This window comes from Danio rerio, chromosome 17 (genome assembly GCF_052040795.2).
Source record: "Danio rerio strain M-AB ecotype USA chromosome 17, GRCz13ab, whole genome shotgun sequence".
Taxonomy (NCBI): Eukaryota; Metazoa; Chordata; class Actinopteri; order Cypriniformes; family Danionidae; genus Danio; species Danio rerio.
The window spans coordinates 34331568-34341882 of NC_141037.1; positions in this window are offsets into that span (position 1 = coordinate 34331568).

A 10315-nucleotide genomic window follows, 5' to 3' on the forward strand; every position below is an offset into this window, starting at 1 on the left:
CTTTTCTTTTTTTCAGTTACTGGCACATCTGAACTGAGTGTATTCATCTTAAAACCAAATCGTGACACCTGTACCATGACAGTTTGGGATAAACAACAGATGAGTACTCTTACACCCATACTTCTCATATGCAAAGAACAATACTACTTTGAAAAAAACTAAAACATTTTTTCAGTAAACTTTAGTAAGCCCGTCTCTGTGCATCTTCTTTTCATGGTCAGGCAGAAATGATGAGTGGGCACAAAATGTATGGTGACATGACAATAGAAAGCAAGCGGTTGCCTAGATACTGGGGGTCAGTCAGTTTACCTGCTGGCTCATCTTACCCCACTCTCCCCTACTGTTATTATAAAAGCAAAAACACTCGAAAGTAAGTAATAAACCTACAAGAACACTCACCGGCCACTTTATTAGATACACCTGTCCAACTGCTCATTAAAGCAAATTTCTAATCAGCCAATTATATGACAGCAACTGCATGGATTTAGGCATGTAGACATGGTCAAGGCGATCTGCTGCAGTTCGAATCGAGCATTAGAATGGGGAAGAAAGGTGATTTAGTTGCGTTTGAACATGGCATGAATGTTGGTGCCAGACGGACTGGTCTGAGTATTTCAGAAACTGCCGATCTACTGGGATTTTCACGCTCAATCATCTCTAGGGTTTAAATCCAGAGACGGAGAAAACATCCAGTGTGCAGCTATTATGTTGACGCAAATGCCTTGCTGATACCAGAGGTCAGAGGAGAAGGGCAGACTGGTTTAAGCTGATAAAAAGGCAACAGTAACTCAAATAACCACTCGTTACAACCAAGGTATGCAGAAGAGCAACTCTGAACACACAACATATCCAACCTTGAGGTGGATGAGCTACAGCAGCAGAAGACCACACCAGGTGCCACTCCTGTCAACTAAGAACAGGATACCGAGGCTACAGTTCACACAGGCTCACCAAAATTGGACAATAGAAGATTAGAAAAACGTTGCCCGGTCTGAGGAGTCTCGATTTCTGCTGTGACATTCGAATGGTAGGGACAGAAGTTGTCGTCAACATCATGAAAGCATGAATCCATCCTGCCTTGTATCAACCGTTCAGGCTGGTGATGGTGGTGTAATGGTGTGGGGGATATTTTCTTACTATTGGCCCATTAGTACCAATTGAGCATCGTGTCAACAACACAGCCTACCTGAGTATTGTTGCTGACGTCGTCCATCCCTTTATGACCATAGCGTACCCATGCCACTCAGCAGAATAACGCGCCATGTCATAAAGCGCGAATCATCTCAAACTGGTTTCTTGACCATGAAAATTATGGTACTCAAATAGCTTCCACAGTCACCAGGTTTCAAACCAATAGAGCACCTTTGGGATGTGGTGGAACGGGAGATTCACATCATGGATGTGCAGCCGACAAATCTGCAGCCACGACTACGTAATGCTAATATGTCAATATGAACCAAAATCTCTGAAAAATATTTACAGTACCCTGTTGAATCTATGTCATGAAGGATTAAGGCAGTTCTGAAGACAAAAGGGAGTCCAACCTGGTTCTAGTAGGGTGTACCTAATAAAGTGGCCGGTGAGTGTATTTCCCTCAGTTTGTCTTTATTTTGTTTTTTCTTTTGTTTCAATCATGGCTGCAATTAGATCACTCTCTATTCATTTCCATTTCCTTCTATGACAAATGAACTTTCATTTATCTCAAACATCTCTCTATAAATTATTTGTGATATTTTTATCTGTGTGAAAATTACAGGATGTTAAATGAGTCTGAGCTATCAGAACTGAGACACATTTACTTCCTGCTGCCTCACCATGCAGAAGAAAAAAAAAAAATCAATGTTTTGCTCTGCACATTAGGCTTAAGCTCATGACTAGCATCTGTCCATTTATTGGCTTCACTTTTAGCTTGATTAACGAGAGAAAACACAAGGGTCAAATGTCAAACTGCTGATTCAGTGCGTGTACCTCCCTGACTGACAGAGAACATCCTCCGGCATTTGAAAGTTAAACACGTCTATTCTTTTTTAGGGGCTCACGGTATATAAATAGAGGGCTGTTTTCTGATCTGAGCAAGATAGCGCTCTAATCCGCGTTACATAACATTTGGAGCAGCCACCCCTTGACCCAGTGTGAAAATATTTTGTTTGTGTTTGCAGTGCACGTGAATGAGCTTACGCTATGCCATAGAAAAACACTGGCACTGCATGAAGGGTCAGCATACAGTGTGTTCAGTGGGAACGTTCTCATGGGCAAAAACACTGACCATTGACTTTCGGCCTGTTTCCATGCAAACATATGTTACAGACAAAGTTAGACTTTTTAATTTAGTAACTGATTTAAAGTTTCTTCATCACTCTTGGCCTTGAGGACTTACTCTCTATTAAAACACCTTTTTTACAAAGTGCAGCAGTTCATAAACATCACAGATCACAGAAGAATCTTGTCACTCCCAACACAAGATCATTTGAGATTCTGTGATGGAATGGTTGACCCGTTTTATTGCAATAGCTAATATTGTAGAATTTTATGCATATGGAAAATTAATAGACAATAATTACTTGCAATGGAATACTTTTTTCAAATTTAATGTTAAATTTGAAAAGGTTATAGTTTACTGTAAAAAAATCCTGGGTTCCACACAATTCCTCAATGTTGTCCCAACACAAATTAATGAAGTCAACATTAAGTTTAAGTAAATATTATACAAATTTAAGTGAATTAAACATACAATAATGTTTAATTCACTTAAATTACGCCCACCCCCCCCCCCCCCCCAAAAAAACTTAACAGTTGTGTTGATTCAGCTCACTTTTTTTGAGTGTTTGTTCAAGCCTTTTGAGCATTTTCTGCTCATAAATCTATTTAATTATTCATATGTAATGACTCAAATGTAATATCTAGAATGTTCTCAATGGTTTGTCTTTCTCACAAACAAAGAACACTAACTTTTTGTTGTGGTGGATATTTAAGTGCAGATTTACCTAGTTTACGTTTTGTGAATGAGACCTATTATTTTGTTGGTTTCTGCCATAAGGGACACAGGTGAAAATAAATAATTAAATAAATATAAACCCCTTTTTTTCTCAAAATTGAGATTCTGTATCAGCGATTGAATTCTGAGAAATTGTCAAATGCAAGATGTAAACACTGAGAAAATACATTACAATTGTTAGGACCAAAATTGTTTGATGTAATCACAGATTAAAGAGGCTTAAAATATTCAAGAAGTTTATTTCACATACAGTCAAGAGCGAAATTATTCATACCCCTAGCATATTTTGACTAAAAGTACTTTTATTCAACCAGCAAGTTTTTTGTTTGTGATATATATATATATATATATATATATATATATATATATATATATATATATATATATATATATATATATATATATATATATATATTTATATATATATATACATATGTATATACAATACAATATACATTTGAACAAAAACTAAGCAAGAAATTGCCAGGGTATGAATAAATTTGAACTTGACTGAATATAATTGAGTAATAATTCAAACATGGTTTGAATTTATTTTTAGAAAGTATTTACAAGAGTAAATCTCTACTAAAGGCATCCGAACAGATGGTATATTTAATGAAGGCATAATAAAAAGTAACATTTTAATTTGAGAAATGAAAAAGCTTCAAAGGCTGAAAAAACAAATTGTCTCACGTTCTCTCGCAGATCTGATTTCTTTATACATTTTTTTTTTTTATGAAAACATCTAATGTATCCTTTAAATGTCAAAAATCAAATAAGATGACACTCAAAGAAACCGTTTCCAATGTTAAAGGGACAGTTGCATTTTTCATGTACTCACTGAGTTTCTTTTTTTAGAGCTTATCAATTTCCCACATTTTTCAATATAATTACTTTTATGTTCAACAGAAGAAAGAAACTTAAACAAGTTTAATTAATTAATTTTCCTTCAGCCTAGTCCTATATTTTTCAGGGTTCGCCACAGCGGATGGGCCTTAACTATTCCAGCATATGTTATATGCAGTAAATGCCTGTCTAATTGCAACCCAGTGCTGGGAAACACCCATACAATCTCACATTCACATGCATTTATACAATACAGCCAATTTAGTACCCAATTCACCTATAGCGCATGTCTTTAGACTGTGGGGGAAACCCGTAGGAAACCCATGCCAACTGGGGGAGAACATGCAAACTCCACACAGAAATGCCAACTGAGCCAGCCAGGACTCGAACCAGTCACCTTCTTGCTGTGAGGCTACAGTGCTAACCACTGAGCCACCGTGCCTCCCCTCAAACAAGTTTGTGAGAGGTAAAAGATCAGTAAATGATGTGATTTTTTTAAGAGGCAAGAGCCTCATTCACTTTGCCAATACAAATTAAAATGGCTGTAAAGGGGCCAATATTAGGAGCCCTCTAGTAAATACAAGCTTTCTGACCAATAATAGCCTTACAATATACTATAGTAATTTACAGTAAAATACTAGTATTTTTAACCATACTATAGTACTTGAATTAAACTGCTGTGGTCATTGTGTGGTTGATATAGTAATACAACGGCTACAGCAGTGTAAACAAATTACTAAAATGCTGTACTAAACTTTTTACAATTGTATTTATTATGCATAATACACTGTAGTAAAAAACTATATAAAATTATATTGCAGTATTTACAGCATCCGTTTACAGGCACACTTTATTTTAATGGTCGGTTTGTTGAATTTAAGTTACATTGCATCTACAGTTGAAACCAGAAGTTTACATACACTGTGTAAAAAGGCACATAACCATTTAAAAAAGTCAGATGTTAATGTGACTAAACCTTTTCTCTTTTAGGTAAGTTAGGATTATCTAATTTGTTTCTGTTTTGCTTAATAGCAGAATGATGAGAGAGATATTTTTTGAGAAACTGTTATAACTTTTCTTAAAAGTCAAAAGTTTACATTCAATAAGATTAGTCTGAAAAAGCTCAGGTGATGATGTCAAGGTTTTGGAAGTTTCTGATTGGCAAATTAACAACATTTGAGTTAATTGGAGGCACAACTGTAGAATAGTATTTAAGGAAAACCTCAAACACACTGCTTCCTTGTGTGACAACATGGGAAAATCAACAAGCCAGAATCAACAAAAAAGCCAAATTATAATTTACTAAATTACACTGGGAAATAGACAATTTTTTATAGACATGTCCTGTGGTCTGATGGAGCTAAGATTGAACTGTTTGGCCATAATGACCAGTGTTACATTTGGAGGGCAAAGGGAAAAGCTTACAAGCTTATGAACACTATCCCAACTGTAAAGTATGGCAGTTTATCATGTTGTAGAGCTGTTTTGCTGCAGGAGGGACTGGTCCACTTCACAGCATAGAAAGCATCATGAAGAAGGAACATTATGTAGAAATACTGAAGCAACATCAAAAGACATCAGCCAGGAAACTAAAACTTGGCCACAAATGGGTCTTCCAAATAGACCATGACCCCAAGCATATTGCCAAATTAGTTAAAATGTGCTTTAAGGACAACAGAGTGAACGTTTTGAAGTGGCCATCACAAAGCCCCGATCTCAATCCCATAGAAAATTTGTGGGCAGAGTTAAAAAAGCTTGTGCGAGCAAGACAGTCTACAAATCTGACTCTGTTACACCAGTTCTGTCAGGAGGAATGGGCCAAAATTCCAGCAAACTATTGTGAGAAGCTTGTGGAAGGAAACCCTAAACATTTGACCAAAGTTAAACAGTTTTAAAGCAAAGCTAAAAAAAAAAATACCAAGGAAACTTTTGACTGTCTAGAAATTTATGAAAAAATGATCAAAAAAGAATTCTCTCTCATTATTCTGGCATTTAGCAAATGTAAATGATTTTGGTAATCCTAACGGACCTAAAATAGTACGTTTTAGTATGATTTAACATCAGACATAAAAAAAAAAGTTTATGTTCCTTTTTTAGAGTGTATATAAACTTCTGGTTTCAAATGCACATATCTACTAATTATCATTACATTATAAACAGACTGTTAGGTTGGGGTTAGGATTAGGGTTAGTGTAAGTTGACATATACTTGCAAAGTTTCTTGTAGTCAGTTAAGTTGAAGGAGCAGTATCAACAGACATTAAGCAGACAGTCTAATACTCAAATGGACCATCAAAATAAAGTCTTACCCTTTTTTTCCTCTTGATTGGCTTCAGAACAACCTGCACGTCATGATTTTGCTAAGTACGATGCGATCCTAGATTAACATCTATGTTGAGCCTGGAGCATAATTTTTGTTGGAAAATGTAATCCATTCCCATAAACCCAACCGTAACTGTAAATTACTGCCCAAATTAAAGGGGAATAGTAGTTGGAAAACAATCATATAGAAGTGCATAAACCTAACTGTTAGCCTAAACTTTAAACTGTAAATATTTATCTTAATTCTGATTGGCTGATTGGAATGTTGTTCCAGGATCAACACAGATGTTTATCCAGAAACATGTCCTACTTGGTGAAATCGGGTTAGGGAGAACGCACAATATTTAGTAATTATTATTATTATTAATCAGTAACTTGCCAAATGAACTTAACTTTCCTATTGTTTACATTATAACAGTTAAGCCTTTCAATTACAGTGTAAGCTGAATACTAATATCTAACAAAATAACTAGAAAAGCATTAAATAAATCAGTTAAAGCTATTATATTTAAATATTAAACAGCACTGAAATATACTAATATATAGATGTTTTTTTTAAAGAAATAAAATTTCATAATAATTTTGACAACTGTATTCAGTATAGCATATTTAACTGTGGTTCAAACACTATAGTATTTACTAAAAATGACTATAGTATTTTTTTCAAGTGGTTTAACTCTAAAAGGTTCTTATTTATTTGCAAATAAGCAGATGTGATGAAAAACTGCTGTTGATACAAATGTTGATTTGCTGTCAGCTTTACCTGCTTCTGTCCAAGCCTGGAGAGGTGCAACCTATCAGGAACCTCCAGTTACATGTCACTTTCTGCTTATCTACAGCTCCACTGGGGAAAACTGAGAGAAGGATGGTGAAGATGAGGATGGACATGATGTCTCCTCTGGGATTGGATGAAATGAGGAGTCAGCACGCGCTGTTTTACAGTAAATCCCAAGTACAGTTCAGGATGTTGCTGAAAAAAACATCTCTTCTCTGCTTTATTTTGGAACTCAAATGAACAGGTTCACTCCGTTTTGTTTACCAACTTTGTCCCGGACATTCAAATTTAATCTTTTATTTAGTTTTTACAGATTTCTTTCACTTTTTTTTCTGATTAGATGTACATAAAAAAATAAAAAAACACACATTCAGACGACTGGCAGGAATCCCAGGTGGAAGCAAGTGTTTAGATTAATTGAATATTTCACTGACCCATTACCAGGGTGAGATGTGGTCTATTTTTAGCTTGGATGGATGTGTTGGCTCAGCATCAATCGGTTTTCTCCTCCAGTTCTTGCTGACTGAGAGTGAGGTGAAGGGGAGCATTATAATGAGAGGCAGAAATAAAATATCAATGAGAACTCAAAACAGAGGCTGCAGCCATGGAAAGAAAGAGCTTATTTTCTCTCTTTCTGTGAACTGAATGCAAACAAGTAAATCTACTGGGCTTCTGCTCAAACTGTGCATCTATTCCAAGAAATCAAAGTTTATTTCTGCCTCAAAAATGAAAACTTTTAGCACTTTTTTTAAATAACATTTTATACTGAGTGTGTTTGGAGAATAACACAGCGTGGTTTTTTTCACTTTTTTAAATATATTGAATAAGCATTTAAATTTAAATAAGTATGTGTCATGCTGAATAACATTGAAACATTATTTTATTCATTTTCCTTCTGCTTAGTCTCTGATTTATCAGAGGTCACCACAACAGAATGAATTACCAACTATTACAGCACGTTTCACGCAGCCGATGCCCATCCAGCTTCCACCCTGTTCTGTGAAACATCCATACACTCTCTCATTCACACACATACTTATACACTACAGCCAATTTAGTTCACCCAATTCACTTATGCCTCGCTTCCACTGAGTGGTATGGTATGCTTTTATGGCCGTTTCCACTGTCAAAAGGTGTACCCAACCGAACCGTACCACTTTTTTGGTACCCTTTCGAAAGGGTACCAAACATGAGAAAGGATACCAAAAGGCTTCTGCATCTAACAAGCCAGAATGAAAACAAAGGACCCACCATGTTTTAAATACACAGTTGAGAAATTACAGCGTAATTATTTTTACATATAGTAACGAGCCATGGTCGACCCGCCGTGCTCAAACAGACCTTGTCGTCGTCTTCATGAACAGCCACAAAGCCAAAAACACGAGCAGATTTACCCTGTGCCCCATAGTTTTTTATGAGCCAGTCTAAAGGCGAGAGCGGTTTCGTTGCTTGCGCTCGCCGCACCTCTATTTTTAACAACAAACTCCTTGAGCTGATGATAATAACGTGCGCTTGATTATTGACGTGCTTTTGAAACCCGATCCTGACAGAAACTGACAAACGAGAAAGTGACAAACGAAAAAACAAAGGAGAAGCCGAAAAAAAGGAGCACATTATTTTTTCAGCAACCGTGAACAAACTGCCATGCTTAACTATTATCATCACCTTTTGGACTATTATGAACTCGGAATGAAGGAATTCTTTTCTAACAAGACGCTGCACATGCTGCTAAAGATTAAAGACACATATGAGAGGTTTACTCTGACTGTGGGTTATGTTTCGTGTAGTTTTTGAACCTAAATAAGATCTAAATGTCTGCTGTCTGTAGTTTTTTGTAAGAGGTAACATATCGGAGACTATAAGGGTCTGTATGTGTTCATACATGTTGCATTTATTTATTTTAAAGTGCAGACGTTACAGTAGGCTATTTCATTCTGCCATTGATCTGCAGTCCTATTTAACTCATGTTCAAAGAAAAGTTATTAATAAATATTTATACAGAAGTATTTATGCGTATAAAGCATCTGTTTTGTGAGAAATGCTTTTCATATGATATGTGAACGACCCGTACAGCTTTACTTTGAAATTTTCTCGAGCCAAAATGATGTTGACTTAAACTTTCTGTTGTACACCACTCCCACCAAAAGAGTGCCATTGGTACTCTTCTAGCAGTGCACACAAGCCTGATAAAGGTGACCGGTACCGTATCAGTCAGTGGAAACGAGCCATTATACCATGTTTACACTTTGGACAGTGGGGGAAACTGGAGCACTGAAGGAAACCCACACAAACACTGGGAGAACTTGCAAACTCCACTGAGAAATGCCAACTGGCCCAGCCGAGACTCGAAACCAGCATCCTTCTTGCTGGGAGGTGACAGTGCTAATTACTGAGCCAACATTATTTCATCCATATCTAATTTTCAGTTTAAGTTTTTTGAAATATTGTTGTAGACATTTGCATGTAATGTGCTTTTCATTATAAAAATAACTTTATTTGGAAAATCAATTATTTTTTTAGGCAAACACCAAAACATGGCGTCCCACTTTTGACCCAAATAAATGAAAGCCAGTTATCATGCAGAGTCAGCATTTCTATAAAATCTCCACCATCTGCTATTCACTAACTATCGCTTTTAAACTGCATCTAGAAGTATTAAAAAAGAGCAGAACAGCAGATGTGTACAGATAATATTTTCTCATAAAGTTATCGTACTGTATAAAGTCCAGACATGACCAGAAGTGGATTTAATGTGGCCCTCCGTTCTGATTCTATGTGTCTTTGAGGACAGTCAAACTCATATTTTCTATTAAAACTGAAATATTGAACATGATCTAATCTAAAGGGCAACACCTCAAACTCAAAACAATAGCTATAAATGTCATCTGGCAAGTGATGCTGTGATATATAATAATGTGATGTTGTGGAAAAGACACGCTGGTCATAAGTTACTACTGTTAAAATGAGATTTGTAGTCATTTTGAACTTACCATGCAAAGTCTTGACTTCATAGATTTGACAGGTAATTTTCCTCAGGTGATCAACATAATAATACATGTATTACTATATATGATAAACTCATCTGTGCTCAGTGGTTAGAGCCTCGACTGGGTCAGTTGGCATTTCTGTGTGAAGTTTAAATTACTGTAAATCAATAAACCAGCAATTACTTCAGTATGCTGGAAGTTTTGCTGTTGCTTTTAATTAAAACCCCTAAAAAAAACCCCCACATTTTAGTAAATAATAAGTACTTGGCAGCATGCTAAATAAATCATTAATGTTACATTGAAAGTGGCTAACAGAATATATATATATATATATATATATATATATATATATATATATATATATATATATATACAGAATAGTTATATAGAA